Source organism: Jaculus jaculus, chromosome 2 (genome assembly GCF_020740685.1).
Source record: "Jaculus jaculus isolate mJacJac1 chromosome 2, mJacJac1.mat.Y.cur, whole genome shotgun sequence".
In the NCBI taxonomy this organism is placed as follows: domain Eukaryota; kingdom Metazoa; phylum Chordata; class Mammalia; order Rodentia; family Dipodidae; genus Jaculus; species Jaculus jaculus.
This window is the reverse complement of record NC_059103.1, coordinates 210,365,815-210,390,183: the sequence shown is the minus strand read 5'-3', so window position 1 is coordinate 210,390,183 and position 24,369 is coordinate 210,365,815. Positions and strand designations below refer to the sequence as shown.

Below are 24,369 nucleotides of genomic sequence, written 5' to 3'. Positions count from 1 at the left end.
CTCACTGGCCGAAGGTTCCGTATAGGCCAGATCCAATCCAAAGCCCTTCCCATGGCAGACGGGGGAATCTTCCCACAATCCTTTTAGGGAGGTGCTGTGGGTGTCCCTTTGCGGATGAATGAATGGAGGCTGACGCGGTTACCTGATTTTCTGATGAGACTCAACAAGAGGGGACCCAGCAGCACTTGAACCTCCATGTTGATCTCTGGAGCCCCCATACCCTGTCAGGGACATTTTCCAGCATCCCAGTAACCTAATCGAAGAGCACATGTTTAGGTTAGATCCCCTGTAATAGGATCTTCTGTCCCCTGTATGGAGTGCTTGGCTACCTGGAGCTGTGTGTGTGTGTGTGTGTGTGTGTGTGTGTGTGTGTGTGTGTGTGTGTCTTTTTGTCTGTCTACCTGCCTGCTTGTCTCTCCTGACCTTCAATTATTTTAGTTAACTTTTTTGGTACCAGCACCTCCTCACTGTCACTGCCTCCTCAGGCTCCTTTGCTTCTTGTCTTCCCCCAGCATCCACTGACATTGGTTCCTGGCGCGGAACCCAGCCTTCCTTGTGAACTGTGATCCTCAACCCTCACAGGGCTCAACCAACTGAGGGTGGCCAGGGGAAGGGACCCGCACCGTGAATAGGGCCAGCCCTCGTCAGCTCTGATCCATCTTTCTGTCTGTGTGCAGTGAGTTTCCAGGGCTCTGGCGCCTCTGCCTTTTTTTTTTTTTTTTTTTTAAAGTGAAGCCTCTCTCATCATTGACCAGAAAGTGTCAGACCCCAGGGAGAGGGAGGCCAGTGCAGTTACCCAGAGCTTACGGTAAAAATGCATCACCAGCCGAGGCACCAGACCAAGCTGGCTCGGCTCAGGCAGCTGGATGCCCTGGCTGCCTTAGTCATGGCCCGAGACACTGCTTGCTGAGCTCATCTCGCCTCCCTTATGGCCCGCTTCCTGGAAAAGCTGAGCGCCAAGGGACCTGGATTTTCCCTCCTGCTCTATAACCAGATCTACCATTTACACAGCGCTCATTCAGTGTCTGGGAGCATGCTGTGCCCTTCACACATAGCTTCTACTTAATGTCTTCACAACTCTCTGGGCAAGTGCTCTGGTCTCCCTCACACCAATGAGGAGGCCAGCTCAGCAGCATGAAGGCCGATGCTAGAAAGTGCTTTCATCCCATGCCACGTGGGCCCTAGGGTAACTCCTGGTCACCTGAGCTGGCATGCTGTGCTTATTGGTCCTGTCGACACACGGGGAGACTGAGACCTAGGTGCTTCTGGCTCACTGGCCTATGGGTGCTGTGTGCCTGCAGAACCCATAACTGCAACCCTCTAGGGGTTATGTGAGGAAAGGTTTTCCCGTGATCTAGCCTGTGAGCTGTAACCACTGCTCCATACTGTCTGCTCCCATAAAGCTAGGGGTGGCAGTTTTCTGAGTCTTCAGTTGGTCTCCGTGGAAAGGACTGGGGTCACCAGGCCCAGACAGTGAATCTACGTGAAGGGCCCTTGGGAGGAGAGCTAACCGCAGTATGGTAGGAGACATGGCTTTTCACTTAGGGCGAAGACCCCAAAGGTGAGGCTGGCCGGGCCTGGGAACCCTCCTCTGGTTCTCGACACACAGCCTCCCGGCTCAGGCTGCAGCCTTGGGACCAGGCCCCTGTGTCCTCCCCACCTGTCCTGCACACGGACCCACGGGAGCAGTGTCCTGAGGAGGTGCAGAGCAGGATGGCTCCGTGGCCTTGGTCTGCTCAGCCCCTGGGCCATTAATAGGACAGCACACAGATGTCAGCTCACAGGAGCCATGGCCTGGGAATCTGAGCCCTGCTCTGCTGAAGTGGGAAGCGGGGCTTCCTGAGGGGGGGAGTGTCACCCATGGTATATCTCCAGCTCACTGCGCTCCTCAGGGATCTCATAGCAAAGAGTTCCCTGCAGGGAAATATCTGTGAGGGTGTCCTTGTCACCCACACGCTTGGCAGTGGGTCGGGGATAGAGCCTGGAGCCCTGGGTAGGGAGCCTGGGGTTCATGCACACCTTAGAATAGTGATAAGGAAGGCAGTATCCCAGCACAGGACTATCATGTGAGAGTTAGGAATGTTTTTTTGTTTGTTTTTTTTGCTTGCTTTATCACTGTAGTCCAGGGTCACCTGGAATTCACTCTGTTCTCAGGGTGTTCTCAAACTCAGGGCTGGGAATAAAGGTGTGCGCCACCACATCCGGCTTAGTGGGAGTGGTTTTGAGGTGAGAGCTGCGTCCTCCTCGAGTGAAAAGCCCACAGGTGTGTAACAGCACTGGGCTGTAGCTCAGCGGTAGAGTGCTGGCCTAGCCTACCCGAGGGGCTGTGGGTTCAGTCCTGAGCACTTAACACAAAGCACGGTTAGCGAGTGTGCAAGAGAGGTGCACTGCCGTCGGCCCCGCCTCTCCCCGCGCCTGCGCCTCGGCGTGCGCAGACATGTCTGTCCTCCACGGCCCCAAGCAAGGCCTTTCTAGGGCAGCGCTGCCCGCTCACCTCTTGATTGGAGGCTGGGAAGGAAGCCCAGGGCACACCCTCTCCCTAGTCTTTTCTGCTGCTTAGAGAAGCAGAAACAGGATTCTTCTGGTGTGGCTCTAGAAAAGTTATTTTTCTTCTTAAGTTTTAGGTGCACGTGTGCAATGTGTGTACGCGCGTGTGCGCGCTGAGGCACATGTCCCGTGAGTCTGTGCGCAGAGACCAGAGCAAGACGTCAGCTGCTCTTCTTCATTGCTCTTCTGCCTTCTTTACCCGAGGCAGAGTCGCTCAGTAAGCCCAGAGCTCTCCGTTTTTGGTTGTTGTTCAGCTAGCTGACCAGGAGGGCCGAGATTCATTCTCTTGTCGCCACACCCCTCACAAGGCAGTCACGGGTTCCACTGGGCTCTTCGCGTGAGTGATGGAGGTCGAACGCAGGTCCAACTGCCTGTGCGGCTGCTCTTCTTCACTGTCCGAGCCGTCTCCGCAGCCCCTAGAGAAGCTGTGTAAAACCTCAGTTTCACCGGGCATGGTGGCACACGCCTTTAATCCCAGCACTCGGGAGGCAGAGGTAGGAGGATCGCCATGAGTTCGAGGCCACCCTGAGATGACGTAGTGAATTCCAGGTCAGCCTGGGCTACAATAAGACCCTACCTCAAAAACAAACAAACAAAACACACACACACACACACATTAAAAAAACAACCCAGTTTCCCATTCTGGAAGGACTGGTGGAGTAAATATGCGCACTGCCCTCACGGCGAGCTCGCCGGCGTCCTGCAGGGAGACGGTGGTAGACACCGAGGCGACTGAAAGCGCATCCAAGTGGAGTGTGGGGCTGCGGAGAGCTCAACACGCAAGGAGGCTTGTGACCAGACCAGGGAAGCAACGCTGCTGAAGGAAAGAATGTAAGAGCCACAGGGCGGGGCTGGGGAGGAGTACCCGAGGCATTCTCTTCCCCACAGAGACCACTGGTAATGGATCCCCCCTCAATGAATACCCATAGCCCTCTGAGGAGGCCCTCAGTGGAATGCAGGCAGGAGAAAGAGTACAGAAGAGTGGTGTAACCCAGTGGGAATATGACCAACTGCAGTATGTGGACGTGTTCGTACCGCAAAGCAGCTTTGCCACAGATGAAGAAACCCACTGCAGTCTCCGCTCTGCAGGAGCCCGGGGAGCTCCTCAGCCTCGCCGGGTCGGGGGGGAGGCCGGGAGCTTGCAGTCCTCCTGTCTCAGCAGAGAAGCGGGAGCCTGTTGACCTGCCCTAGAAGCTGATAAAAAGTCTCGGTGAGATCATGTTCTCTCGAGCCCTTCGAGCTCCCCAGGTGCCAGGCTATATTAACAGTGCCCTCACTGCTTACTCAGCAAAACTGCCCCCTTTCTGCCAGCGCTGGCTCCCTCCTCCGTCCCATTTGGTGCTACCTTTGCATCTTGTAAGCCTTCCTGGTTAGTTAATTGTGTTAAACACTATCTGGGAACAAACTAGCATATCTTGGAGATTGATTTTATGCTGCGCCCTTTTTCTCTGTTGCCAGCATGTGCCCCTCTTGTTAGACCAGGCAATTGAGGCTTCTGTTGAGGATCCCTGTGGGGGTGGGGGGTCACAAGGTGTTGAACAGCCAGTTGCATTTGATTTTAGGCGCTGTCTTGCGGCAATTGCATCTTCCTTCTCTAGATTATTCTTTCCAATATGCAGAGCATGGCTGCCCTTCCTCAGTGGGAGAAGAACGGCTGCTTGAAATTTGACCTCGAGTGGACTTGATGGCATGTCGATCATTTTCATTGCAGAGGCCCTCCCCGGCCTCCTCTGTCTTTTTGAATTCTGAGAAACCTGGGCCCTGAGCTGCTGGGAAGCTGTCATAGCTTAGGGGGATCATTCCTGTGCAAAAAAGCCATTACTGGACATGGAGTGGACGGACGAACGGAACTGTGTCCAAGGACAGCACAGCCTTCTGTCAGTTCTCGGCAGGGACCTGAAGACTGACCTTTAGGGTCAACCTGCCCCCCTGTTCTTTGCAGTCTTCCATGTGTGCCTGAGAATAGTCTCTGAAGTCGTTCCTGGAAGTTAGAGGGGTCTGGTTACGTCTGGATCCGAACCAGCCCGGAGTTTTGTGGAAGCAGTTGTGCTGTAGCAGCTCACCTGGAGCTCACCTGCTTCGGCATGTCTTGTGCTTTTCACGCCAGTGCCGCCCAGGTGGCGTGAGCTGCTTGCTCAGGTGAGCGGATAGGTCAGGCACTGGTGTTGCTCCTTGCCGTAGTCAGCTTCCCCTTGCTGCCAAGAAGTGCCTGACCAAAAGCCGCTCGTGGAAGGCAAGGGCTTGTTTTGGCTCACAGACTTGAGGGGAAGCTCCATGATGGCAGGGAAAGTCAGAGCATGAGCAGAAGGTGGACATCCTCTCCTGGCCAACATCAGGTAGTCAACAGCATCAGGAGAATGCGCCAAACACTGGCAAGGGGAAGCTGGCTACAACACCCATAATCCCACCCCTGATAACACAGTGTCTGCAGGGAGCACCAGTTCCCTAGTCACCACCATCTGGGGATCAAGCATTCAGAACACATAACTGTAAGGGGGAGGGACACCTGAATCAAACCACCATATTCATACACACCAAGGTCAAGCATTTGTTACTGTTTTATTTATAAGGCAAGGGTCTCGATCGGTGTCCCGCTGCCCTTGTACAAGTGAGCCTCCCGCTTCGATTACTGTGGTCACGCACCACCACGCCCAGTTCAGGAATAAGGGTTTGGACCTCTTCAGTGCACCATGTTTTACACACACACACACACACACACACACACACACACACACGTGTGCCCATGCGAGTAACCTGTACCAGTTCTTGTGTGCAGGGACTGCATTAAAAGTTGGGTCTTTTGGGCTCCATCAAGGGCTACTCACTGCACTTCCGCCTCATGCCACACCTAGCCGAGATCTACCCTCACCATCACAACCACAGCATGTCACCACAGAGCTGTCTGTGATCGGTACCCAAAAGCAATGTAGTGCCTTTGGTCCCAGTACCCAGGTGTGGTGGTTTGATTCAGGTGTCCCCCATAAACTTAGGTGTTCTGATTGCCACTCTCCCCAGCTGACGGCAACTGGAAATTAACGCCTCCTGGAGGCAGTACATTGTTGTGGGGGGCGGGGGTGCTTATGGGTATTAATAGCCAGTGTTCCCTTGCCAGTGTTTGGCACGCTCTCTTGTTCGTGTTGTCCACCTTATGTGGGGCAGAGGGTGATGTCCATCCTCTCTCATGTCATTATTTTCCCCTGCCATCGTGGAGTTTCCCCTTGAGCCCGTAAGCCAAAATAAACCTCTTTTTCCTAGAAGCTTCTCTAGGTCGGGTGCTTTCTACCAGCAATGCGAACCTGACTGCAACACCAGCCAACCCAGGTTGAGCCCTCCACGTGTCCCTCTGGAAGGAGGGTTCTGAGCCAGGCTGTAGGGGCTGTGGCCTTGAAGGGCTGCCATTCCCTGTCCATAGCCATCGAAGTGTATGCCTGGGGCAGCCAGAGGGGAGCAGTGGCCACTGTGCTTGCCCTGGACACAGCCTACTGTGCTTGCCCTGGACACAGCCTTCTCTGCTTCCATACTGTGCGGGGAGTTTCGTGGCCAGGGGAAGCCTCTCACTGCAGTCCTGCGTTCCCTGGCACTGAGAAGGCCCCACCCTCACTGCCCTTGCTAATGAAACCCAACGTTTCTCTGCAAAACACAAAAACAGGTTGTATTGCAAAACAGAGCTAGAGCCCAACTATTAGCAGAAACTTGTTTATCCAGTGATCTTTTTAAAAGAATCACCATGTTTTTTTATTGGCCTTGCTACAATAATAGGTGCTATTATTCTTGTTATAATCATTGCCCTTGCTATTACTTTTTTTCTTCTCTGTAGATATTAACCACGACCACTGGCCTAGCTCCATAGCACATTGGTGCTTTTCAAAGAACTTTGCAGTCATTTTCATCTCTACCTCAGAAGGTTCAGAGGTATTAAGTGACTCACCCAGACTTGCATGCATCCACCTTCTCCTCCTAAGTATTGGGAGTTGCAAACACCTGTAGCTTGTGATAGGGATCCCTCCTCACACCTGGTTTCAGTAGTGATTATAAACATACCTTCTGCAGGCCAGAGGGTCCCTGTGTCCATTCTGTAGGTAAAGAGACTAAGACCCCAGAACAGAGATATATCTAGGGTTGCACAACTCATTCCTTCTCAGCTCTGCCATTTGGGAGAGAGTGCATGGGGACTTTGGTTTGCTGCTGGGACTGGAAGGTGTGCCCATATAAAAATGCCCAGACAGGCAGGAAACAGAAGAAAGACAGGGTCTAGAGTAATTATCAGGTGCCATGCTGTTGCTGGCCCTTAAGCAGAGGCCTTCTGGATATGGGGTGGGTAGTACCATCCAGAGACAGACCCGGTGTCTTCTGATGCCCTGGCAACCAAAATTCCAATGGAATGATTTGAGTGGCCCCAACATGGACAGGAATGTGTCAAAGGCAGTTGTAGGGTGGGGCACATGGATGAAATACCACATGGGGACACACACAGTGGCTTGCTGGGTGGCTAATCTTAACACCACAGAGATTGTAACTCATCCACTTTAATAAGTGTAATTATTTAACACCTTTGGTGTTAGCCTTAGAAAATGGTCTGTTTTCTGCTTTATTTTGTCTGTGCTTTGAGGGAGACAGAGGGGCCTGAAAGATCTGCTCGCCACATATGGAGCTGAGACTGAGCACGGGAAAGTAACATGCCAAGGCTGCAGAGGGCAGAACTGGGGTGACTTGAGGACTTGATCCCAAGTACAAAGGTCAAATTGTGCTTGGACATTTGGGATGGTGGATGGGGCCTTCTGTTGGTCAATTTCGCCACAGGGGCAGAAGTGATCACCCTGCTGGCTGGCTGGGAAGCCTGAGGCCAGGTCCAGCTCTAAACACCTTATACATTTCTCATAGCACACAAACACCAAGTGCTATGGAAACAGCAACTTGGAGAGCAAGAGTGAGCAGTCAGAGGTCCCTGTCGCAGCTTCTTGTCAGCGCTGGCCGGGGCCCTCATCTCCCACCCCGTCACATATTGCTTTCGAGGGTAGGGATTCTGTGTGGGGAAGCGGTGAGCTAGGCGAGGCCAGGCCGGGGAATCGTCCGTCATTCTGGGCTCCGAGGGAGGAATGGCAGGAGGGGCATCTCACAGCCAGGTGAACGCATCCCGCCAGGTGAATTGGTGGCTCTGTGCGTCATCTCCCTCTTGCTTCTCATGTGTTTCCATCCAGTTCCCGCATCAAGTGGGTGTTTATGACACTACTCATGCATTCTACATCATGACAGACTCCAGGGGCATGGAAGGAGAAGGACCCAGGGCCTTGGCTACAGCGGATCGCTTCGTCATGCAGACCCTTAGGAAAGGAGGCAGCAAGCGCTACTGCAGGCCTTTCTCCATCCTGTTAGCGTGCTTGGTCCTTTTGATTCAAGGTGGCTGAGAACAAGCTATTTAGATATGGCAGAAGGACCAGGACCTTGGTCAGCAGTTCATTTGGGGCAGGGGTGACTCGAGCTACCTTTCCAGGGTCTGGTGCTCTCCCTCCCCCCACAGCCTGGTGCCTAGAGAAGACCCCTACCATGTCTCATCCCCAGACTTGTTTCCAGCACAGGGAAGAGCTTTCACTGCACGCTCTCTCTCATTGCTTGCATCTCTTGTGCACCTGTGCTGGCCCCGTCCTCCCCCACAGGCAGGAGGAGGCAGGAGTGGTTCTCGGAAGGCTCCCCTGTACTCAGCAGCTTTATCTTGGGCAGAAAAATGTGATTCTTGGAAACGTCCACCATTCCTTCTTCTTTTACAGCTCCCTACTTTGACTCAAAGGGATCAGCGCAGGCAGACATTCTGGTATGCATTATCACGTCCATCCCGGCTCTAGTTACTGCCGTTTATAAGCTTGAAGGCACCCCGAGTCCCTGAAATGTGCCTTTATTTGTCCCTGGGCGTACAGTTGGAAATTGGCAGCCAAGTCTCAGGCTTTGGAGGTCACTCTGCCATTAGCCTCTCTGGTCCGCTGCCTCCTGGGGGGCTGTAGATAGGAAACACCCTTCTTGGAAAGACAACAGCTTGGGGACATTGCAGATAAGGCTGGCTGGGTGGGCCCGGACTGAAAGGCTTTCCAAGAGAAGCCGCTTATGAAGCACCTTCACTTGAGGCGGCCCCTCGATAAAGATGTCTTTGAAGTCCCGTTGTAGGGAGATAGGATCTTTGTGGCAGAGCCTGTCACTAGGGAGCCCCCTGGATGGATGTCCCCTGATAGAAAGATCAGCAGTCCAAAGATAGAGAGAGAATACTTATCAGGGAGGGAGGCTCCAGAGCTTGCTTTCCGCTGCTTCCTTCCTGTGGGCCTCTCCTGGAGTCTCCACTTTGCAGATGCACAAACTGAGGCATGGATCACCATTAACGCGAGTCCTGATAAAGACACCATTATTTCCACCCACCGGGAGACTTCAGAATGTAGTGTCCCTCACTGTGAGGTGTCCACACTACAAGTCAGGCATCATGTTGCATTCTGGGAGTACAGAAATGAGTAGTGTACTCTTCCCCCAAAAGCAGTCTCCTGCTTGGAAGAGATTTTACTGTGCTGGGGACAAGGAAGGCCTTAAGACCACAGAATAGTTCACAGTGTAGAATTGGGAGAGGCAGGAGGGAGACAGGGGAGGTAAACAGAGAGCAAATCCTCTGACTATTTAGGCCCTGGTGGAGGGCAGATAGGATTTGACACAAGGGTGGGAGAGAACAGAGGTAGCTTTTTATTAGAGTATGATTTCTACATTGTAGAGACCAAATTGTGGGGACCAAAACTATCAGTGAGACTGGAGGCATAGCTCATGCTTAGCTATTGGTTCAGGTCCCAGCACTAAAGAAGTGTGCACATGTGCAGTGATTCCTTTCGCTCTCCCCTTCCCTCACGCTTGCAAGGAGAGGGAACTGTAATGACCTTTGGTGGCTTCCAACTCCAGTTTCTGCCTGGGCCTGATCCTAGACCCTGGGCTTCAGCAGTGACTCAGAGAAATGACCCCAGAGTGCAGTTTGCGGGGTGGATACAATTGATGCCTGAGGAAGCATTGACTGGAGATCCGAGTGCCCGCCTGGCAAGCTGGGAAGGGTCCAGACATCCAGGAAGGTGTCAGTCTCTACATTGTCACCTACTGTGCAGCATTGTAGCTTGGTAGCAGTTCTGGATATTGTATTCCTTCTCAGGGAGGGGAGTCTGGTGGGCTGGAACAGAGCTGGAGACTAGGACTCCCTGTGGCCTGGGGAGCAGCTGAGGGTTTGTGGGGGTGCCTCGGGCGAGCACCTCAAGGTGCAATTAGCAAAGTCACTGTGCGGCTCTGCAGTGAGCAGGTGGCAAGGCTGAGGACCCTGGTCCCTGGGGCTGGGCCTGCTTCCTATCTCTCCTGGGGACTGGTTTGGTTAGTTTGTCTTATAGGGGCCTCCTCTCTGTTTTAGTTCCAGGCTCAGCCTTCTTCTTTTTTAATTTTGTATTTTATTTATTTATATGAAAGAGAGAGAAAGGGGGGAGAGAGAGAGAGGAAAAGAGAGAGAAAGAATGGGTGTGTCAGGGCCTCTAGCCATTGCAAACGAACTCCAGACACATGCACCACCTTGTGCATCTGGCTTATGTGGGTCCTGGGGAATTGAATCTGGGTCTTTTGGCTTGGGCTTCACACTAGGCCATCTCTCCAGCCCCTATCCTCTGTGAGGGGCGATGGTGTCCTGTCTCCATTGTGTGGGTGGCCAGGGCTACGGTCCATATGCCTTGGGATGCGGCCCCGTCAGACACTCCACTCCACTCTCTTGGCCCTCCTTGTGCATGTCTGCTGAGCAGGTGGGTTGGAAGTATGTTTGGTCTCTTTCTAGTTCTGGCCTATGTCTTATCTGGTGGAGCTTGTGGAAGCTGGACGTTTGCGGGGAGCCAGTGTAGCCCTCTCTCAGGGACTGGCAGAGAGAGCTACCAGAGCTTCCCAGGGCTGTGCAGAAAGTTAGATGCCTGCAAGGTGAACCAGCCAGGGGGCCCAGGATGGCAGGATGAAGACAGGGCATCTGCTCCGGGGCCTGAGGGCAGGAGCATCCGCCAGCAGCCCTTTCCCTCAGCAAGGCTTCCCGCACCTAGGGAGTCGACCCAAAAAGTGGTCAGCGTGTGCTGCCGGGATAGGAAGCCCTTGATTGATGCCCTCTCAGAATATGCTGTAGGTTGTGGGTGCCATGTGGTGGTCCTGTTTGTCGCTTGGAGCTTTATGTCCTAAACCAGTAGCGAGACCGTGCTGGTGACACGTCCTCCTGAGGACGCTCAGCTCAGGCTTCAACACTGAGTCAGCACCTACCTTCCTCAGTGGGGCTTTCCTGTGAGCATCGCACAAAACACCACGGATGGACGGAGTGGCCCAGAACAGTAGAAATGTATCCTTCCGTTGTCCGGAGGCCAGAAATGTATCCTCAAGACGCCCTGCTGAGTCTTTCTTACATGCTCCCAAGGCTACCGACCGAGGAAGCTCCCATGCCTTTCACAGTATGGGGAGTCATAGCTCTTGTTGGCTTTGGGGGGCATTACACCAGTGTCCGCCTTGTCATCCTGCGGCCTAGCCATGCCTGTCTGTCCCCTGCTTCTTCCACAGAGCCATGGGTTGAGTCCACTGTAATCCAGGACCATCTGCTCTAGAGACCTTGAATTTCATCACATCTGCAGAAACCCTTTCCCCAAATCAGATTACGTGCCGAGATTGCGCGCGTCTCTCGGAATGGAATGCCGTTCACCCACTCTCGGCGTCAGCACTCCTGGGGAAAGTCTGCTTTTCTCACTGATTTTCTTTACTTAAGTGGGAATTCATATTTAAAACTCTCAATTTTTTTTCTGAATACAGCTTCATTTTCACATAAGTCCCAGAACAATACAGAGAACTCGCTCATACATTCTACTCAGCTTCAGCTTTTTGTTACTTGGTCCCCAGATGGGTGAGGGTCAGTTTTCTACAGACCCGTCAGTTGTCATCACCAGAGACCCCTCTCCCCCACTGGGAGGTGTGCAAACAGTGGGCACAGGGAGCTCTCCCCAGGCCTGCGCACGGCCCTTAGTGTCCACCGCAAAGCTCAGAGCTGCTGCTGCTGCTGCCTGTGGGTGATGAGAGAAAAGAAGCCCTCTTGTCGCCAGGAGAACGGCATTGTCTTAGCAAAGTTCCCCAGAGCCCAAGGCCATAGCCTGCCCACCCACTCCCACTCAGGCTCCCCTTTGGCTTAGGGCCGGGGCTTCCTTCTCATCTTTCTTTACTGCTCACGGATGCCGGATGCCGCAGTGATAATAGCTGACATCTACCAGGCAGTGGGCATCATGTAGAGGAGAGGAACTGCATACTGCATTTGAGCCGTTCTGCATCAGGTGGCCAAGCCTGTGTCCCACGCCCAAAGGCTAACAGAGCCACCTCTGGAGCCCTCCATATCTTGTCCATTCATCATACTGGGGTGTCCTTTGTAGAGGCCCTCCACGTGGCAGGGGCCTCACGGACCCACCAGGAACTGACACGGGTGTCCCTGAGGGTAGGACGAGGCTACTGTGGCTGTGGATCGGGGCACTTCCCAAAGGATGTGGTGACTGCCATGTGCGTGGAAGCCCCCTTGGAAGGCACTTCTCAGAGAAGATGGGGAGGACAGTGAAGTCTGCTGAGCGCTGCTGAGCAGGTGAATGAGCAGACTGCAGGCCCACCCGGACCCCGGGGACAGTTTAAAGATCTTCCTTCCTCTGTATCCTCTGGGTGTTTCTGACCTTTGACAAGGAGAGGCTGGGCCATTACCGGGTTTCTCTTTGGGAAAGTTCACTTTGATATTAAGGCCGGGTCTAGGCGGAAAAGCTGTGCGTGTGAGAAAGAGAATGTTACCGTGAAGGGATGGGTTGCAGCCCATGTTCAGAGCTTCACGGAGCACACGGAGAGGCAGGATGACTTGGTTGTATTGCAGCAAAGTCCATTACCAGGAGTCCTAGTCAGAAGTGGCGTCACTCACTGACGTTTCCATGATGAGGACAGAAGACAGTCGTAGCACATGGGAATAAATAGTGGACAGCGTGACTTCCTCTGGCGTGGGACTAATTACTCACCTGAGAGTCCCTCACAGTCCTGAAAGCTGTGGGAAGGGGCAGGGAGAGCATCATTGCACAGATGGGGAAACTGAGGCACGGACAGGCTCACACAGATACAGTGGCTTTTGTTCCTGTTGTTGTAGGACCCCAAACAAGTGTGTTTTCCCTAATTTTCGAGCCAATGCCCATCGCCCTCTCTCAGAGGTGTTCATTTCTTATCTGGGAAGCTAGGCAACCTGAAGCCCACTTCTCCAGAACACAGGCAGTTTGGGGGTGGTGGCGCTGTCTGAGGTGAGAAGGGCTCCTGAGTCTGGCCTGTTTGACCCAATCGCCTCGGACACTGGACACTGTTGAACGCGAGCAGTACGGGACTAATTCTGAGCTGCTGTAACTCTTTATTTTTTAATTTTTATGTTTTGTAAATATTTTTATTTATTTATTTATAAACAGAGGGAGATAGAACAGAGAGAGAGAGAAGAAAGAGAGAATGGGCATGCCAGGGCCTCCAGCCACTACAAACAAATTCCAGACGCATGAGACAGTGTGTCTGGTTTCACATGGGAACTTGGGATTTGAACCCTGGATTGTTTGGCCTTGCAGGCAAGCACCCTAACTGCCAAGCCATCTCTCAAGCCCAATTCTTTCTTTCTTTTTTAAAATTAAGTAATTTTTGGGCATGTGTGTATGTTTACACGTATGTGTGGGCTTGGGGGGGGGTGGGGAGTGTCCATGCATGTGGATGCAGAGGCCAGAAGACAATCTCAGTTGTCAGTCTCAGGGATGCCAGCCACTTCCTTTGAGACTGGGTCTCACCCTGGCCCAGAGCTCACCACTGAGGCTAGACTGGCTATCCAGTGAGCCGCAGGGTTCCAACTTTGTCTGCCTGCCCAGCTCCGGAATTATATCTGGCATTTTGATGTGGTTCTAGAGGTCAAACTCAGGTTCTCATGATTGGAAGATAAGCACTTTACTGACTGAGCCTTTTTATTTATTTATTTTAAATATCTTTTTTTTTTTTTTTTTTGGCAAGCCGAGAGGAGACAGAGAATGAGAGACAGGGAGTGGGAGTGCCAGGGCCTCTTGCCTCTGCAGATGAATTCCAGATGCTTGCAGCACTCTGTGCCTCTGGCTCTACCTGGGTCGATTGGAATTGAACCGGACCATCAGGCTGTGCTGAGCCATCACTCCAGCCCTCTTTTATTTATTTTCAGGGTTTGGAGAGACTTTATTGGGTTAAGAGCAGGAAAGAGGGGGAAATGTAGTGAGCTCCTGCCATGAGGGAAGAGAGAGCAGAAAGCCTATTTGGGAGTTGGGGGGTCGGGTGTCTCCCTCATCCCAACCTGGTTATCAGGCCCTGGAAGTTCAGGAGAGATGAACTGTCAGCAAAGAGAGCTGGTTTTTTGTTTTGTTTTGTTTTTGTTTTTTGTTTTTTTTTTTGAGGTAAGGTTTCTCCGGTAGCTCCGGCTGGCCTGAACTTCCTCATTGTCCTGCTTTGGCCTTTTAAGTGCTAAGAGGATCCGTGTGTTCCGTCAGCGCGGCTGAGACTGGAATTCAATATGAACGAATTTAATGGATTTAAATATTAGTTGTCCCATGTGGACAGTAGAAGTCAGGTGTTCTGGGGCCACCTGACTTTCTTGGCTTCTCAGTTGGTATCATTAAGGAGTTCCCCAATCCTGGACTCACGTGTTTCTAGGTGAGAGCGGCCTGGAACTTCTGCGAGGCTCCAGATCGAGCGCCAGGGCAGTCCTGCTGTCCTCCCGATGGGAGAGTGAGAGCCAAGTTCAGGCCGACGTGGGCGATGGGAAGGACACTGTGGAAGCCACTTGCAGGTTGGGGTTGGTATAGAGTGTCTTTCTCTTTTCCCTCTCCAGAGCATCTTTAGACTCCACTCCCACATCCCAGAGAAGGGGCTGTGACTCAGGTGCTTACTGACTGAGGAGGGCTCTGAGCCCCAGAGGTGAAGGCCCTAGCCGGATGCTTGGAGGGTACCGTGGCTGACAACCTTTGGATTAGCTCTGTGTGAGCCTGGAGACTACTGAGACACGCATCCCGAGCTGGTGGCAAGTTGGATACTTTTTACGTAACGAAGTATCCACCTGTTGATGGTAAGTCCAAGGGACAGGCGGAGGGTGGGGCTTTTCCTGGAACTGAACCTCGGACCCCAGGTGGAAATCCAGGCAAGAACTGAGCTGTGCACTGGGGCAGTGGGAGTCTGGCTGCCAGAGGCTTTATGGAGGAGCTGCAGGTTAGACAGGACTCTGGGTTCTTGCCCACCACGTTCCCCCAGATCAACTACTGGGCACAGAGTAGGCTGCCAGTATGGTGTGGGCTGGAGGCAGGGAAGATGACAGGCTGAACTTGAGTCAGCCTTGAGGAGCCGTAAGTTCTTTACGTGTGCGTGTGTGTGTGTGTGTGTGTGTGTGTGTGTGTGTGTGTGTTCCACACAGAACCATGAGATCTAGAAACGCCCCTGTGTCCCAGCAGCTGTTGCCAGACTTGGACACCTGCACGACCCATTGAGAGAGGACATGCACCCCATTTCTTAGACTACTTCGAGACACCTTCTAGGTAAGGGGCAACGTAATGACAGGACTTCTCTTGCCGTGGAGATGGGAAGGTAAAGAATTCCAAGTTCTCTAAGACATCTTTCAACCCTAGCTTCATGCATGCAGATTGAAGATGGATTTAATTAAGGCCGTTCCAGAACACCCCAGGGCTCCAGAGCAACTTTACTGAAAAGCATTCTAGAACATACAGGCCTCGTTCAGAGGCTGGGAAAGCCTGGGAGCTCCTCCCCAAAACTCCAAACCAAGAGACTAGGCACCTCAAAATTTGTATGCCATTTGTTATTTCAGGTCTGAGGGCTCTAGAAGGGGTCAGAAGAAAAGGAAAAAGATGTGGCCTCCCGTTAAGCGGTGTCATGGCTCTGCTAAGCTCTGTCTTGGCAGTGCCCTTGTCGTCATGGAAGTCAGGGGTCAGCGCACTGGCAGGCCCCTTGGTTTATAAATAAAGTTCTGTGGAAATTGCCATATGCATTCTCTTACATACTGTCTATGCTGCTTTGTCACCTCAAGGGCAGGTTTTGGTCACAGGAGCAACTTTATGACCTGCAAGGACTGAAATCTTTCCTCTCAAGGAAAAGATGCTAATCCCCTCTTCTTTGCAGAAGGCTAAGGAACTTGCAGACTCCATTCGCCACTGTTGTCCCTGCTGGGTGGAGAGGGCAGGGTGTGAAGGGCTTGCCAGGGCCGCTGAGCAGTGGAGGAGCAGCTGGTGCTCACCCAAGGTCGGCCTGCGCCCACGAGTCACACCCGAACCACTGCTCCACCTTCCCAGTGCTGAGCAGCCCACACTTCTCGTGCTAGAGACTTTCCCAAGGACACCGTCCTTTGGCACTGCTGGGTGTAAGTTAGGGCTAGGTGTGCTCTCGAGGATGGAATATCATTCCCAGTCCCTGCTGGCTGTGAATGAAGAAGGGCCCCAGTCGTGCTTTTAGGTTGAAGGAGAACTCTATGAAGTGAAGAAGCCAGGGCTCCTGCAAGGTTGCACCTGTAGAGTGGGGGTAAGCCTACCATTAAAGCCAGTGACGATGTAGGGGTCCCGGGCTGACTGTGCGTCACATGAAGGAAGCATTCATGGCACACTAGGCCCAGGGGCATTTGCTATGGACACTATAACAACAGAGAAAGCATGTGGTGGCCTTTGACAGTCTTGCTGGATGAGAGTTCCAGTGAAGTAAGAGTGTTGAAGATGGAGCCGAGTCCCTCCTTTGCCCAGGCCACCTTTGAAGAGCCAGGCTAAGAGCAACTGTCCTTTCATCCCTGCGGGGTCCCTGCAGAGCTGCTGCACCTTGGCGCTGCGGCAGGTCCAGAGAATCCGAAGCTGCTCACTACGGCCCCGTTCCACCTGGGGACATGTCCACCATTATTACCATCTGTGTTGGTCAGGTGCTTCCTGTGGCCTCTGTAGTCAGGTCATTCCGAGTGGCTTGCTTTACCACTTTTCAGGAAGCCACTGGGCAGTAGGGCAGGGATTGGGAACCCCCCCACCCCGTCTGCCAGTCACCCACACAGCTCTGGCTTGTTCCAGTATTGCCTAATGAACTGTGGCCTACCTAAATTAAGGAGGACACCCATCCTGTGTTCTCTCAGGTCAGGGGTTTGGAGAGAGATCGTTGTTGCTCTTGCCTGAATCTCTCAGCCGCACAGTGGAATTACCTGTACAATGTACCCTCACCGAGGACGCAGCCAGACAGCCAGCTTCTCAGAAGCCCAGGGCAGGCCGCCCTGACCCCAGGCTGAGCTGCGTTGGCTCCTGAGCCTGTGCGCCTCCCGCATCGCACGTGCGCGCTGGCTCGGTGAGACCTGCAGGACGTAACAGGAGTGAGGAGACCCGCTGAAGGAGGAGAAACCTCCAAGATCTGGACCCTGTTCAGTCTCACCACACTCCTCGACAGAAGGTTCCAGAGTGTTTCCATTTATGGACATGGAAAACGAGGCCCCAGGGGTCAATTAAATGTACCCAGAAGCACCTGACTCCTAGGGGTGGAGTTAGGCATAGGTCCCCGGCAGCTGCCTGCCTCAGGCCTAGCTGCCAGGCCTGTGCTCTCTGCCCCCGGCTGCTTGCGGGATTCCTGCTGGCCCTGGAGTCCCACTCGGGTCCCAGTTTGCCGAGACTGACGTTCCTCCCGACCCTGAGCGCTGCCAGCAGCGGCTCATCCGAGTCATCCTCCTGATAACGACAGCGTAGGAAATCCCGTATTGAAATCACTTCTAGGCATCTATGCAGGATTTTATGTTTCAGGGACATTTGAGAGCTCACGGGTCTAGGTTTGGTACTCCTCTTTGAATATTGTGAGAGAGAGGAAGAGGTCTGGCTCTTTCAGAGGTGGTCGGAGACGTCCAGATGCATTGTGGGACCCCGAAGGCTGCTGTGGCTCAGATGACCCATCACGTCTCTCTCTCCCCCTCCCTCCCCCACTCTCGTGCTTTCTTTGACTTGAGCCTTGAATGTTTTCCGAGGGTGGCTGTGGCTCACATCCTGAGTTGTTTCTCGTGACCTGAGGTCAACCTCTTTTCTTTTCCATACATCATTGAACTTTTGGAAGTAAAATATCATCATGATCATCATTGCTGTCGTTTATTGACCAGATCGCATCGCAACTCTGGGAAGACAAAGCCTGGAACAGTCAGACCATTTGAGACACCTGACGTGCTCGATGCCCACATTGATTAATGACCTCACATAAGCATGGGGTGGAGAGAAGGGGATCGTTTGTTTTTCATTCAATAATGTTCATATCAGGAACATTTTTCCATTTCATGACAGCACTTTACAACTGATTATTTTTACAAAGTGCATCATAGTTTCTTAAGTTGACAAATCATATTCAAAACCAGTTGACAATTAAGGTTCTCCCAGTTGGCCCTTACACCTGACATCCTTGGAAACACAATTTTTCTCCTCTTGGAAGATTGTTTGGACACATTTTCAGAGAAAGGCTTATTGAATCCAATGGCACAGTTTTATGACTCTTGACCCACATTGCCAAATGACTTTCAAATGGAGTTGTTTACGCTGCCTTCATTAACAAGAGACCTGCCAAGCTTCACCACAGCCCCATCAACACCAGGTATTATTAGCTCAAGAAACTGTAATTCAATAGGTGCAAAATGGTCTCTTGTTAATTTATAGTTTCTTATTCTTAGTGAGGCCAATTTTATTTTTTTTTCATTTGCTTGTTTACCAACTCTCTTTGGGAGTGCTGGCTTTGGCTGCTGTCTGAGCCAAATTTGTAACTTTCCATGTGGACGCCTTCAGCCAGGGCCGGTGGCCACGCAGCCTTGATTGTGAGTGAGAGGATGTCAACACTGAGCGTCGGCGTGAAACGCTGCTTTGCTCGCTGGCTGAGACTGCAGCAGCCTGCTGCTCATAAGTGTGTGAAGTCACCGAGCTGGCCCTTTGGTCTCTTTCACTTTGAAGTTAGCTCATGCTCTGCACCCCAAGGTTTGTCTTAGAAGCAAGCAGAAACATTTTGAGATACACCCCCTCCAACTATTTTTGGGTTTCCTACCTTAAAAAAGAGAGAGAGAAAGAAGAAAAGTCCCTCTGTGTTCCTGTGAAGTCTGTTTTATCTGAGCCGTTGTTTGTGTTTCTAGATCGCTTTCTCTGATTTTCTCTTGCTGCCTCACCCACCACATCCTGTGTGCTCATACCACGCTTGCTGATGTCAGCCTGGAGTGACCCCTCCCCCAGCACCCCAGCTGACACACTCCTGTTGGGGAAGGGAGGCTAAGGCAAGTTGGGAGAAGCCAGCATGGGCTTGAAAGATCCTTCCTGATGGCTAAGGAGGAGCGGAGCACTGCGTACGCTCACCTGAGCACGAGTGATGGCGGGAGAGGGCCCTGGAGTCTCACGTTAGACCTGTGACTCTTAGTCTCCCTGTCCTTGTCCGGAGCCTGTCTTCACCCGCCCCAGCCTCCTGACGTCCACTGCTGTTTGCACCCCTTCTGCTCTGGTGATCGCATCTCTCTCTCTCTCTCTCTCTCCCCTGTGTCTGACAAGGTCTAATGTAGCCCAGGCTGGCCTCAAACTGTGCATCAAGAGCGGCCTCTGGATTCTCTTGCCCCTACTTCTCACGTACTGGGATTACAGGCATGCATCACTGCCCCTGTCTTTGTATGCATTGTTTTTTGTCGTTGAGGAAAGCTGTGTTCCATTTTAAATCCATGTATGCATATGTACTTACATATGTGCATACATGGATTTATATCTATTATATAATGTGAATGCATGATGTATCTCGGATTTGGGATTGAAGGGAGGTGTCAAAGGCTGAAGGCGCTTAGGGATGGCCTGTCTGAGAAGGCCTTGCTCAGCAGGCCGGCCCCTGCGGCGTGCCTTCAGACCTTGCTGCCTTGGGTCCTGAGCCCCACCTCACTCCCCCTCTCGAAAGCCAGTGGTCACGTGACCAGGGGCTGAAGGCCACGTGGCCATCATGACTGGTTTTTAGGACTGTTCTTTTCTATGATGACATGCACGCTTGCGCTTTCTTCCTGTCATGGGCTGATCCCTCGGTTGATAGTTGACCCAGGGCCACTTGAGCTTTTACTTTCCTGAGAAGTCATTTTATTTGATTTATTTTTTTTTTTATTTTTTCCTTGAGTATACTTGGAGTGGCAGATTGAAACAAAGCAGACTTTGGACAAGACTTGCCAATGAGTTACTGATGGAGGGACTGGTCTTGTTTCTTGATGCCTCATCTTGCCATCCTGTGCTTGTTAACTTGAGGTTTCCTGTCATGCTCTGAGAATACCTGCAACCGCAGCTGCAGCTAACCTGGGCTGTTCCCCTGTCCAGGCAGACCTTCCCAGCTCAGCGATGGGGGTCTGTGGAAGAGGTCTCGTTCTCAGGGAAGTGGTATGGATGGCTACTCTCCCTTTGCCTTGGACTGTACTATGTACTTGACATCCCACTGGCCTCTTGAAAACGTAGGGGGCTGAAGGGAGGAGGGTACTTAATAGGTTGATATTGTATATATGTAAGTACAATGATTGTAATGGGGAGGTAATATGATGGAGAATGGAATTTCAAAGGAGAAAGTGTAGAGGGGGGAGGGAGGGAATTAATATGGGATTTTTTTTTTTATAATCGTGGAAAATGCTAATAAAAATTTTTAAAAAAGTAGGGACTGGAGAGATAGCTTAGAGGTTAAGGCACTTGTCTGTGAAGCCTAAGGACCCATGTTTGATCTCTGTCCAGATCCCACACAAGGTCGCACATGAGCACCAGGTGGTACAAGCATCTAGAGCTCAATTGTAGTGGCTGAGGCCCTGACACATCAGTTCTCTCTCTGTCTCTGAAAAAACAGGTGGGGGGTGGCGTATGTATATGCATGTGGTGCGTGTATGTGTGTGAAGGCCAGAGGCTGATGTCCAGTGTCCTCTTTGGTTCCGCTCCACCTCATTTGCTGAGGCAGAGTCTCTCACTTGAACCTAGAGCTCACAGATTAAGCAAGTCCTGGGTGGCCCGCTTGCCCTGGGGTTCCCCTGTCTCCCTGCAGGGTGGAGCACTGGGAGTGTGTGAAGGCTGCCCCGCCCACCCTGGCCTTGCCACGGGTGCTGGGTGTCCCGGCTCCGCTCCTTGCTTTGTTTGCATTTGTCAGCAGGCATTTGGAACGCGGACTTTATTTGGATTGCCAACTCCCCGTGCCTGAGGCGGGGCGTGTTCTCCAACAGCGACAGCACATGAGGCCTTGGCCTGTGGAGCCGGCTGCCTGGCAGGTGGCTGTAGCTGCAGCCTTCCTTCCCTGCCGGATGAGCACACGTAATTCCCTTGCTTTCTTGAGTTTGTAGTTTTTAAAATATATTTCTATTTATTTGCAGGAAAGAGAGGGAAGAGATCAAGAGAGAGAGAGAGAGGAGAAGGGAAGAGGAAGAGAGAGAGAGAGAGGGCGCACAGAAGGGAGTCAGGGCCTCTTAACACTGCAACAAAATCTAAAGGCGTGCATAGCTCTGTGATACTGAGGCATCAACCGTAGCTGGCAGATCCTCAGTACAAGCTGGCCACCTACTCGAGCTGAATCGGTGGACTCTACGTCCAGCAAGAGATCCTGTCTCAGTAAATAAGATAGCATGACTGTGAAAGACCTCTGTGCACACACTCACACACAGGCATGCAAAAAACAAAGCATGTGCAAGACATAGAAAGAAAGCAAAAGAGAGAAATGAAGGAAGGAAAGCAAAAAGGGAGGGAGGGAAAGAGGGAGGAAGGAAGGAAGGAGTAGAGCAGGGAAGGGAGGGAAAAGGAAGCTGCTTTGGTTAGTGTGAGTTACTGCTGCCTGCCTGCACGGAATCTTTAGAAGGTGCTGGCCTTCAGGAGAATCACGTGGCTCCTAGGGCTTTGTGGAATGCCTGTGACCAGGAGCCTCATAACATGACACCAGCATCCCTTCTCAGCTCTGCACAGATTCTGCGATGTTCGCTTCCTGTAGGCACTGTGGGTGCTCATGGATGAAAAGGCCCCAGGCTCCATGACGTGTGTACCCGATGTCACAGAGGATGGAGGTGCCAGGGCCTCAGCTCGCAACCTGGCCGCTCGCTCTACCTCTGAGTGGCGCTGCCCCTGTGCCACGTGTCACCTCTGCCTGGTGCCCAGCACTGCGACCTGCCCTAGACTTTGACTGGATGAGCTGTCCTTCTTGCGTGCCCCCTCTGCACTGTGGTGAGGTTCTCCCAGCCCAGGGGCATACAGGCTACAGGCTAAGGGCAGCACTTTCACACCACCCTGCTCTGCCCTATGCGATGGCACTGCTTTCCTAACCGTCCCAGGTACACTTTCTCCTTCCTCGCCCACTCTTGATTGCGCCATCCCCGGCTCCTCCGTTGTTTCCCTTTTCCTCAGGGCCCTGTTTGTTTCTCAGATGAGATCGCGTACATCCAGGGTGGTATGACCATGGACTCTGTTTCTCAAGGCTTTACCCTCAGAGAGAAGATAATTTAAGGGGTCTGGCGGCTCTAAGTAAGGACAGCGCCCAAGGTCTGTACCTTCCCGGCAGGGCGGTTGTGAGCAGAGTCGGGGATTCTGCGCCTGCGGCTGCCTCCTCAGAGGAAAGGGCCTGGCTTCCAAGGCGCCTCCCCTCGGGTCATGACAGACCAGTTGTCCGAGGACGCTGCAGGGCACCTAGGGGTGGCTTGTTCAGGAGACCTGGCCCCTGTCCTGAGGCCTGGCTTACAAGTTGTCACCCATCGCCTCAGTACCACAAGCTTGATGGTGTCTTGTCTCCATAGGATTAAGTCTCCAAGCTGCAGCGAGTGTTGTTTCCTCTGCCAACCGGCTTCCCTGGATGTAGGCACATCACAGTTCACATTCACAATGAGTTGTGTTCACAGACGGTATGGGAGGTCTCCCTGTTTTGTATCTTTGGGCTGTCACATGATGCAGGTGTTGAGGGTCACCGGGTATCTGATACACAAATTTAGGATTCCTTTCCTAATGCAAATGTCTCATTCGTCTTCTTCCACTCTCTCCCTTTTCCCTGGCTGGGGATCACAAGTTGCCTCCTCCAGGAAGTTCTCCTTCAATCATTCGGTTGTAGCCTTCATTGTTAATGTCGCGTGAGAACTGTGGTAAATTCCAAGTATTACAATGTTCACCCGATCATCACAACTCTTCAGTTATGACATAGAAGTTTTAGATGTGACTTCCTGCCTCAACCAATAAGTGAATCTGTCCGTTATTGTATCCCCATCTATCTTCTCACACAAGAGAAGTTTTGCCAAAGCCAGGCGCAGTGGCGCACACCTTTAATCCTAGCACCCGGGAGGCAGAGGTAGGAAGATCCGCCATGAGCACGACACCACTCTGAAACTACGTCGTTAATTCCAGGTCAGCCTGGACCAGAGTGAGACCCTACCTTGAACCCCCACTCCCCCTAAAAAGAGAGAGAGAAGTTTTGCCAAAGCTCTTTCCTGGTTTGGGTACTAGGGGAACTAAAGACTTAGACATAGGTCTCTGCCTTGATGACGAAGGCCTTAGGTGTACACTGCAACTAAGGAGTGCTCAGTTACAACTTACAACTACTCTTAGGATTGAGCCTGGAGCTCAGTGTGCCTGGGGAGACTTGTTTGCCCTCCTGGCCATAGAGCCTTTCCCCAGGTTTTACACAGTCTGAGCATTCATCAGAAGCGCGTCTCTTGCTTTGTTCCATTTGAATTTTGTTCTGTTTGAGACTGGGCCTTATTATGTAGCTGTGTCTGTCTTGGGACTTAATTTGTAGTCCAGGCTGGCCTCTAAGTCAGAATCCTCCTACCTCATTCTAAGTGCTGGGATTAAAAGTGTGGGTCAGTCACCACACCCAGCTCAAGAGAACCTTCCTGAAGAATGCGAGTTCCCCTTGGAGGCAGATGCTTGTAGGCAGGTTAGAGAACAGGATGTTTATTGCAGGGTATTTTTAGGATCAATAGAAACTTGGGGAAGCTATTAGCATCAGATAGAGGGAGATGTCAAGTAACAAAGGTCAACCCCACAGCAGCTCAGAAGTTAGAATGTCCCTTGAGAATTGTCCTGAACTGTGGTGAGGGATGGTTGGTGACAGTGTGACCTTCCCTGGAAGGATAATCCGGCCTGATCAAGGTCACACTGCTCATCGGAGTCTGTTGCCAAAGAGGCCTGACAACTGAGTGTCAACCCTGCACTTTCAGCAGCTGCTCTGAAAGATGAGTCTGCGTGGGTAAATATCCACCTTGTTCTCACTGTGCCCTCCCCCGGGACTTAGCGCAGAGCAACCTACCTATGTTTGGGGGGATAGCGTTGCCTGAGCTTTATGGAAGCAACGTGAGCAATTCATCCAATAGTGATTCACTGAGCTCCTGTGAGGTATCAAGCACTGTGGTTACTGTTCAGGAGTTTATAATGTAGGGTTTTGAGGTGGGCGCTGGTTCAACCTTGGCTTCCTGGAAGAGTCAGCCTTCAGTCTTAGGGCGTGACTTCCTGGACTGTGAGCTCTGGGTAAGCCTGGACCCAATGTTTCCATGGTTCTGTAGAAGATGAGTTATTGAAATAGGGGTGGAAGGCTGTAGGACATTTTCTCAGGGAGGGATGGCTCCGTCGCAGCCCACCTGGTTGATGCACCTGTTCACTGTGGGAAACTCCCCGACAAGATTACATTCATTGCCGTTTGAACTCCCAGTACCTTGGAACTTCCCCAGGGGTCCCATTGGCTCAGTGACTTTCCATCACTTGAGTAATTGGAGAATAGAACGAAACGGAAATATCTATACAATTT

General features: G+C 52.1%; 1 long non-coding RNA gene across 1 annotated transcript in view; it reads left to right on the top strand.

The window, feature by feature from the left end:
• LOC123458594 overlaps positions 1–24,369 on the top strand; it is a 230,074-nt gene that overhangs the window by 117,542 nt on the left and 88,163 nt on the right. The window contains exons 3-5 of the long non-coding RNA XR_006635729.1: positions 14,456–14,689; positions 15,069–15,152; positions 15,751–18,216. This is a non-coding gene — a long non-coding RNA (uncharacterized LOC123458594). The remainder of the gene's footprint in view (positions 1–14,455; positions 14,690–15,068; positions 15,153–15,750; positions 18,217–24,369) is intronic.